Genomic DNA, 9,272 nt, shown 5'->3' with positions numbered 1-9,272 from the left:
TTCCCAAGGCCTGCGGGAGCTGACAGGAAAGCTTGGCTTTGTGGTTTAGAAGAAAAACATTGGAGAGTAGGGAGGGGGGCTTGTGGATCCACAGGAGACTGGGCTGTGTTTACCAGCAGGGAAACACAAACCTCTCAGGCTCAAAGGGGTCCCCAAGGACTTGTGCTTCCAGCTTCCATTTCCTCCTGCAAACAGGATGTGAAACTTCATTGTCCTTTCTTGGCCCTGGCATCCGTTTCTTTGCTGTGGGCTTTCTGGTATAGCCTTTGGTGTACCAGCATTTTAGGGCAGGTGTGTGTGTATGTGTGTGTGTGTGTGTGTGTGTGTTTTAAAGTCTCATTAACATCTGAGACAAGAAGTTGGACATACTAATATCCTCACTTTTGCTGCCGCGTGGCTGCCCCACTAAACTAACTGATGTCCAAACAGTTGGCATTTGAATGGAGGTTCTGCTTGGGTATGGGGCATAAAGCTAAAGAGAAGCCAGCTTTTGGCTGGAGGTTTTTCTCTGAGGAGACTAAACTTTGAAGATGGACTATATTCTGGCTTCTTTCTCTGTCTTAGAACTTCTTAAAAAAAAAATCTTTACATTTTATTGTGTGTATGTGCACATGCATGTGTGCGCCTCAGTGTACATGCGGAGGTCAGAGGACAAGCTTCCTGAGTCTCTCAATCTACCATGTGGCCTCCGGGGATTGAGTTTAAGTCTTACTTAGGCATGGTGACAAGAGCTCAGGACCTCTGGTAGAGCAGTGGTGCTCTTAACCGCTGAGCTGTCTCTCCAGCCCTGAACTTTTCAAAATTAAATTATTTCTTCATTTTGCTTTTAAACATTTATTGATCATCTCTCCCCGGCCCCAGCCCCGCCCCCACCCTACCCACCCCCCCTTCCTGAGACAGGGTTTCTCTGTGCAGCCCTGGCTATCCTGGAATTCACTCTGTAGACCAGGCTGGCTTTGAACTCAAAGATCAGCCTGCTTCTTCCTCCTGAGTGCTGGGATTAAAGGTGTACACCATCACTGCCCAGCATTAACATTTTTCTTTTAATTATGTGTCTGCTGAGGTGTGGTATGTGTGTATGAACTTAGGTACACATGAGGCCACCTCAGATCTCCCCAGGACTGACTTCCACGGGTTGGTTGTAAGCTTCCTGAGATAGGAGCTGGGAACTGAACTCCAGTCCCGTGCAGGGGCGGTATGTGTTCTTAACTGCTGAGCCATCTCTCCAGCCCCACAACATTTCTTTTAGCTAGATGAAATAAATTTTGCATTCATTCTGTAGACACACTTCTGGAATGTTCAGTAGATCCTTAAGAATATGGAACATTTTAGAAAACTCTGACCTCATTTTTTTTTTAACTGGCCCAATAGGATCCCAGAGGTTTGTTTATGATGTAATGGTGGCCCTCCTCTCTTCCTGGTAAACTTTTCCTCCAGGAGGATCTTGGTCCCAAGAACGCTGAGCATCCATTCAGCACGTGGTTATTGGCAGCTGCTAGGCATGGCACTTCCTCTTCTCCCGGAAACACTAAACAGAGTTCACGTCACCAAAGGAATGTGGTCCATGGTAGGAACATGACCTCGGGCAGGAGGTCATGTGGTAGAGAGAATCCTGCGGTGAATCCCTCAGTGCCTGAGACATCACACCCCAGGCTCTTGGCTTAGCCAGTATTTCAATGTAGACCAATTGAAGTTGGACAACAGAAAAAAAAAATCCATGAGAGCAAAATGAAATAAACAAGAAGAGAGCTTGCCTGGAAATAACTGGTCCCCGTTCCAAACCCGGCCCGGGCTTTGGGGGGAAAGAGGACATTCATGCTCTGGGTTCTCTGGCTAGGAACTCGTGGCTGGAGAGCTCATAGGCCCCAGGGGATAACCTATTACTAATAAGGACACCGTATTAAACTGCCTTTTGAATAAATACACACTGCCGAACCCATCTCTTAGTCCTCATCAGAGAAGTTTCTTTGGGTGGTGGTTCACACGAAGGCACAGCTAAGCACGGTGCAAGCCAGTGTGTCTTTGGAGGGGCTGTAAGTGAGATGTCTGCGTCACACACGCTCCCACCCAAGGCTCAGGGGATGACACAGAAGAGGAGGTACATGCAAGTGCTCCAGAAGGACTGAGACGAAGCAGTGTCTTCTGGATGTGGCAAGATCAGGTAGGATCAGGTACTCAGCTGCCAGTGGTTCCCTGTACCAGTTCAAACCAGTCAACAGGATCCTGCGTGGGCAGCAGCGGTTGGGGGATGGGGACTCCAGCCCAGACCTGGCTGAGAGGAGAACCATGGCCCTTGAGGGCTCCTAGGGGAGGGAAGGCCTAGCTTTATGGGTGTGATCTTCGGAAGATTGACTGTGCTCCAGTGGATAACTGCACACATGCCCCGACTTCAGGTCTTCTAGTAACCCACTGAATTTGACAAGTGCCTATGGCAATAGGCACATGGAGGAGGAGCTGGTGTGTGTGTGTGTGTGTGTGTGTGTGTGTGTGTGTGTGTGTGTGTGAATAAAATACATTGTATGTGTATATGAAACTCTTAAGGAATACACATACACACACACACAATGGTTTTGGGGCTCATCGATTTAAGAGCACCGACTACTCTTCCAGAGGTCCTGAATTCAATTCCCAGCAACCACATGATGGGTCACAACCATCTATAATGGGATCTGATGTCCTGTTCTGGTCTGTCTGAAAATAGTACTCATACATAAATCTAAAAAAAAAAAAATAGTTTTGGTTTCTTGAGGCTGAAGAGATGGTTTGGAGATTAATACTGACTGTTCTTTTAGAGAATCTAAGTTCAATTCCTGCATCCATTTGGCCCCACATGATCATCTGTAAGTTAAATTTCAAGGGATGTGACACCTTTTTTTTTTTTTTTGGTTCTTGGAGACAGGGTTTCTCTGTATAGCCCTGGCTATCCTGGAACTCACTCTGTAGACCAGGCTGGCCTCGAATTCAGAAATCCACCTGCCTCTGCCTCCCAAGTGCTGGGATTAAAGGCGTGCACCACCACTGCCCGGCTATGCAATGAGTTCTAAGCTAAGCTAGACTATAATAGGAGAGACCCTGTAAAAAGCAAAGAAAAACCCAAAGCATCAGCAGAAAGCACACACAGACAAGCCCACTCTCCTGTCCCCTCTGAATAAAGTATGGAGGCTGGTGCGGTGGTATCTCACAGTCCCTGGACGCTGTAACCGCCTTCACTCATCCTGCACACCTACTGCCTATGCTGTAAAGTGCTCTGAAGCAACTGTGAGCAAGACAGAACTTGCCCAAGGCCTTCTGGTGCTTGACGTGATACTAAGTGCTAGAGATAGAAAGCTGAGCTGTGGATGAATCCCCTCCCGTTCAGTGAACCCATCCCTCAAAGAGCCACCTGAGGAAAGAGCCAGGAGCTGTCCACCGCAGCAGTGACGTGAGGTGAGCCCTAGTGAGGTGGGACAGCCTGTGCAGGTCAAAGAGAGCTTGGAGACAGAAGAGCTTGAAGAGGTGGAGAGGAGCCCCAAACCCTGATAAGGGTTGTTCCAGGTAGCAGAATTTGCCCAAAATCCATACCGCCCCCAAGTGCACCCCACTCTCCCTCCCCTCCTCCCACCTGGATTTAGGGAAAGGCCTTGGAAGTCTTATGATACAGGCTTAGGAATTTCATCATGGACCATCTCGGGGATTTGTTTGTTCATTGGGAAGCTTACTCTGCCAGTTACACAGGTAAAGGATGGAAGTCAGATATTGGGAAAGCGATTAATAATGTGACTTGGTGCAAAGCCGAGTTAGGCATAAAGGAACTGGCTTTCTAGCAGCAGTGAGGACAAAGATGAGAGACATGGGAGAAAGGTTTAGAGAGATGTTCAGGAGCACTGACAGAATATGAGTGGCCAGGGACAGCCAGGGAAGACAGCTCCTGAGTGTGAGCCCAGCATTCAGGAGACTGAGGCAGGAGAATTTCTTGGAGTTTGAGATCAGTCTGACTAGAAAGTTCCAGGGTGAGCTGTAGGGTAATATCGCAAAGGAAAGTGGGCCAGGGTTGCTACACAAAGTAGAATCACGACAGCAAAGGCTGGAACTGTTAAAGTGAAGAAGCAACTCTGGGGAAGGTGGGACTTAGGGGTGAAAATCTGGGTGAAAATGTTTCCGGTGCAGGGGCAAAGGTAAGTAGTGAGCTCTGGTACCATGCTTGCCACTTTGTAGAGCTCTGGCACCATGCTTGCAACTTTGTAGCCCTCAGTCCGCTTGGCAGCTGTATCTGGTCCTTTGAGTACCCTATCTGAAAAGCCCACCTCTAATTTCAGTGTCTCTTATATCCTGCTACCCTCCAGATCAGCGCCCTTGACCTAAATTCCAATCACTTCTCTTTTGCAGGCCACTACCTCTCCGTCTTTATCTTGGCCCAGATCTCTTTCAACCCTGAGAGCGACTGGTGAAACCTGGGTGGCCTTGGCCTAGGGATCCACCTCAGTGGGAGAACACTTGTTCAGCCTGTATGAACCCTTTGATTAGCTCCTCAGTACCTCATATAAAATCCATTAAGATTTTCTAAGACAGAAATATGGTCCACACCCTTCCTCATCGGTCATCCCGAGGCTCCTGTTTGGATGGTGTTGATGGGTCCTAGCCCTTAAGCCAGATGGCCCACAAGGCTGGGGTAGTGTTCCTACCCCTTTGCTCAGTGGGTCTCCTCCAGACCAGCTGGGGGCTGGGGGGAGGGCACAGTACTCCAGAGCTCCAGGACCAAATGCTGTGTGCTGGCCTGTTAAGGCCTTCTCCTGTCTGATTCACACCTCTCCGGAGCTAGCTCCCATCAGCCTTCTGAAGGCCACATCAGGGTGTGTGAGGCAGGTGCCCTGTATTTTAATTGCCTGTTTGCTCCTTGGGCAGAATTCTGAGTGCTTAAGCCAGCATTAACACACAACCACCCCCATACAGAAAGACTAAGCTGCACTATTAAATCTCCATTTTACAAACCAGGAAACTGAGGCACAAAGAGCCCCCCCACCCCCGTCCCCGGCCCCACCCCAGGGCATAGACTCAACAACTGGATCCCGGATCCGGTCTAGTGAGTTCTCAGGTCTATGTCAGTTACCACGGTTTGGATTGTTTCTTGGCTCATTCCTGTATCCCTGGTACAGGGCCCGAGATCGTCATTTCACTCACCGAATAAATGCCAGGTCCCTAGGGGCGCTTTAAGAAAGAGCAAAAGCAAATATTCTTTATACATCCATCAGTTGACAGCTCCCGAACACTTACTATATGCCTAGCTCTAGGCTTAGTGCTAGACAGAGAGTAGGTAAGGTTCAAGGGCTCTTGAGGAAACAAAAATATCAAACAAAACCCACAAAGATAATGTGTCTCTTCTCTGTTCCTAAAGTCGTTGTGGATTATCTATCACATCTCTCTCCTAAAAATATTTCTGGGCAGGCTGCTCCAGAAAGCGCCTTGGTGGAAGTTTCCTGTGGGTGGTAGTGAGAAGTGCTGAAGCTGCAGCTTGCTCCGAGCTCTGCTGAAAAAGGCTCCTGAGGCTACAGCCAAGTCCAGTGCTGCCATCTGCTGGCCATATAGAAGATGCGCCCAAACCTAGGGTTTGTGGCTTAGTTAAGACCAGCACCCAAGTTCAGCCTCCCTGTAAAACCTGTGGGTCATCTGTAAGACCAGATAGATGTACTCAGGCCTAGACATGTAGAATTATCATGTAGAATTATTCAATCCGTGCCCAGACATGTAGAGTAGAATACGCATGTTCTAAACTTCCACTGTAGTCTACTTTGGTCTGCCCCTCTTTTCATTCCTATGTAGGGTGGTGAGTTACTTTTACATCCAGCTACTTTGCTACAAAAATTGTTTATTTGCTGTAGGATTCCCCCCTCCCCCAGGGGAATTTTTAGGACCACTTATGTATGCTACCATGTCGTATGCAAATAAAGGTACTTTGACTCCCTTTCCAATCTAAATCCCCTTTGATCTGCTTCATTTGTCTTAGTGCTCTAGCCAGAACTTCAAGTACTGCGTTGAATAGATATATAGAGAGAGGACAGCCTCACCTGCATCCTGGTTTGGGTGGAATTGCTTTGAGCTTCTCCATTTAAGTTGATGTTGGTAATGGGCTCACCGTGTGCTTTATAAGGTTTGTCATGTTGATGTATGAACCCGTATCCCTTATCTCCCTCCCAGTACTTCTATCATGAAGGGCTGTTGGATTTTTGTCAAAGGCTTTTTCTGTATCAGATGTGATCATGGAGTATATGTCTTTAAGATTATTTATATGGTGAATTACACTGATCAGTTTACACATGTTGAACCATCCCTGCAGCTCTGGGATGAAGCCTACTTGATCATGGTAAATGATCGTATTGTAGACCAGACTAGCCTCAAACTTACAGAAGTCTGCCTACCCATCTGTCCCAAGTGCTGGGACTAAAGGCGTGTGCCACCATGCTTGGCTGTCTTTCTTCGCTGGAATTCTGTTGGTGAAGCTTGCCTCTGTGGTTTCTGTTTGAGTTTCTAAGATTTCCATTTCCAGATTTCTCTCCATTTGGGTTTTCTTTATTGATTCTATTTCCACTTTCAGGTGGTGACCTGTTTTATTCATTTCCTTCCACTGTTTATGTTTTCCTAGACTTCCTTAAGGGGCTTATTAGCTTCCTCTCTAAGGACCTCTATCATAGTTATAAAGGCTGTTTTAAGGTCTTGTTCTTGTGATTTCAGATATGCTGGTATATCCAGGGCCTCTGCGGCGGGGCTGCTGGGCTCTTGTGGAAACACGTTGACCTGGCTGTTATGGTAGCTTTGTGCTGGCATCCAGGCATTGGGGATTGGGGAGATTATAATTCTAGGTTCTGATATATGGTCTAGTCTCTGTTGGGTGAGCGTTTTGTTCCTAGGTTTCTGTTGTCCTGAGTGTGATGGTTGTGTGTTGCTTGGTGGAAAATCCCTCTGGGGTTCTGGTGGGTGTGGCCACGGAGGGTCTAGGTAAAATGCTTCTAGGTATGGGGTGCTGATGCTTACGAATGTGGATGGGTTGGAGGAGGGCTGGGGGGGGGCACAGGAGGGGTTAAAATAACCCTGCCAGGATTGTTAGTCCCTCTCGAATGGAGGCAGAGAGTGAAAAGAGGCCAGAGCATACGGTTTGCTGCGGAGCTGGGGGATGAGACTGTGAGATTGGACTTGGAGGGATGCAGGGAGAGGTGAAGAGCTGCAGTTGGCCTGCTTCTTTTTTCTGGCCTGCGGGTTGGTTCCCTGGCAATGCCTGCTGGAGTTGGGAGGTGGGATAAGGCAACAAGGAGGGAGAGGGAGGTTGGAAGGGGAAGATGTATGGGATCCATTGGAGACAGGGGAGAGGTGGGAGGAGCTGCAGTGGGTGCTCCACTTGCAGAGCTGGGGAGGAGACTGGGGTGGGGATGGGGTGGGGGATGGATTGGGAGGAGCAGGAAAGGTGAAGATCTAGTTAGTCTACCTCCTTCCCTGGCTGGAATTGTATCATGAATTCTCTAAAAAGTAGCTTGTAACCCTCAAAACCAACCACAATAGCTACAAACTCCAAAAAGAGGTGCTTGTCATGGTCTCCACGATGCAGGATCAGAAGTGTTTCATACTTTGGAATTCTTCATATTTGGAAATACCTGCATAGACTTTACCCATTGAATATCATGTCAGCATTCCAAACAGTTCCTATCTAGGGGTATTTTAGGTTCTTTACCATAGGGATGCCTAACCTGCATTGTTTATCACTGTTTCTATTTATAGACAAGGAAATGAGATAGCAAGCATGGGGTTATCTTCCAGCCAATTGATAGGACTACAGTGACTTCACACACATAGCTATCCCCAAAGGAAAGGCCACTTCTCACAGACTGCTCTAGAATGAGAGAGGCAGCAGTCACTTCTATTCTTTGCTGGCTATTCTGGTGGTGCGCGGTAAAAGATATAGAGATGAACGCCAGCATGTTCAGAGAAGTGCTGCCAGGGTACCAAGGAAGTCAAAATCAGGTGTCTAAAGGAGGAGAACCTAGGGGGCATTTAGCTTATGGGAAGAGAAGGATCAAGAGAACAAGAAAGGTGAGCTCAGGGTACAAAGGGAGCAGGACGAAGAAATGTGGGAGCTGCAGAGCCAGATCTGTGGTTACGAGCACTGACTGCTCTGCAGAGGATCTGGATGTAACTCCGGGCACCCACAGGGTGGCTCACAACCATCTGTAACGGCCTCTTCTGGCCTTCAGGAGCTAGGCACACAGGCACACATGCAGTGCATTTATATACATGCCAGCCAAACACTTTTTGTTTTTAGGCTTAAGTATATTCTAAGTTCAAATGGAAAAGAACTTAAATCTTTAGGTGATCAAACTATTTAAAGACAAAGACAAAAGAAAGGAAGAAAGAAAGAAAGAAAGAAAGAAAGAAAGAAAGAAAGAAAGAAAGAAAGAAAGAAAGGAGGGAAGGAGGGAAGGAGGGAAGGAGGGAAGGAAGGAAGGAAGGAAAAGAAAGAGAAAGGACGGCTGGTTTCCTGGTGGGTGAGCAGGGATGATTTTGCCTGCCACATGACCTCACTGAAGAATGGGCCTCAAGTTCTTTGTAGCTGCATAAAATCAAGTATATAAATTGGACAGTAGGGGTAAAAATGGTCTAGAAGGGCAGAGGGGATTAGGAGAGCAGAAGGGAAAGAGAGCTTTAAAGGGGAACTATGTTCAACAAACAGTACACACTGACACTGAAAGCTTCAAACCCGGTTATCTGTGAAGACAGAAAATATAAGAACCTGTAGTGATGGTGCGCCTGCTTGTGACATTGTCAGAAAGGCTTGGTTTCAGAGCTTCTCAGCTATGTCTTTTCCAGAGCTCTAGCTTGTCTGAATCTAACTTTCATGTTTTCAATGTCTTTACAAAAGAATTTTCTCACTATTCAGGGTAATACACATTTTTTTTAAAATATAGCTTTTAATGTTTCTATTAATATTGAAAAGGGGGCTGGTGAGATGGCTCAGTGGGTAAGAGCACTGACTGCTCTTCCGAAGGTCCTGAGTTTGGATCCCAGCAACCACATGGTGGCTCACAACCACCCGTAATGAGATCTGACGCCCTCTTCTGGTGCATCTGAAGACAGCTACAGTGAATTACGCCGGAGCAAGCGGGGCGGCAGAGGTCCTGAGATCAACAGCAGCCACACGCATGATAGCTCACGGCCATCTGTACAGCTACAGTGTACTCATACCCATAAAGTAAATAAAAATAAATGTTTCAAAAAATATTGAAAAGGTTAGAACACAGTACACTGAGAAT

Source organism: Mastomys coucha, unplaced genomic scaffold, assembly GCF_008632895.1.
Source record: "Mastomys coucha isolate ucsf_1 unplaced genomic scaffold, UCSF_Mcou_1 pScaffold1, whole genome shotgun sequence".
Lineage (NCBI taxonomy): Eukaryota > Metazoa > Chordata > Mammalia > Rodentia > Muridae > Mastomys > Mastomys coucha.
This window is presented reverse-complemented; position numbering follows the sequence as displayed.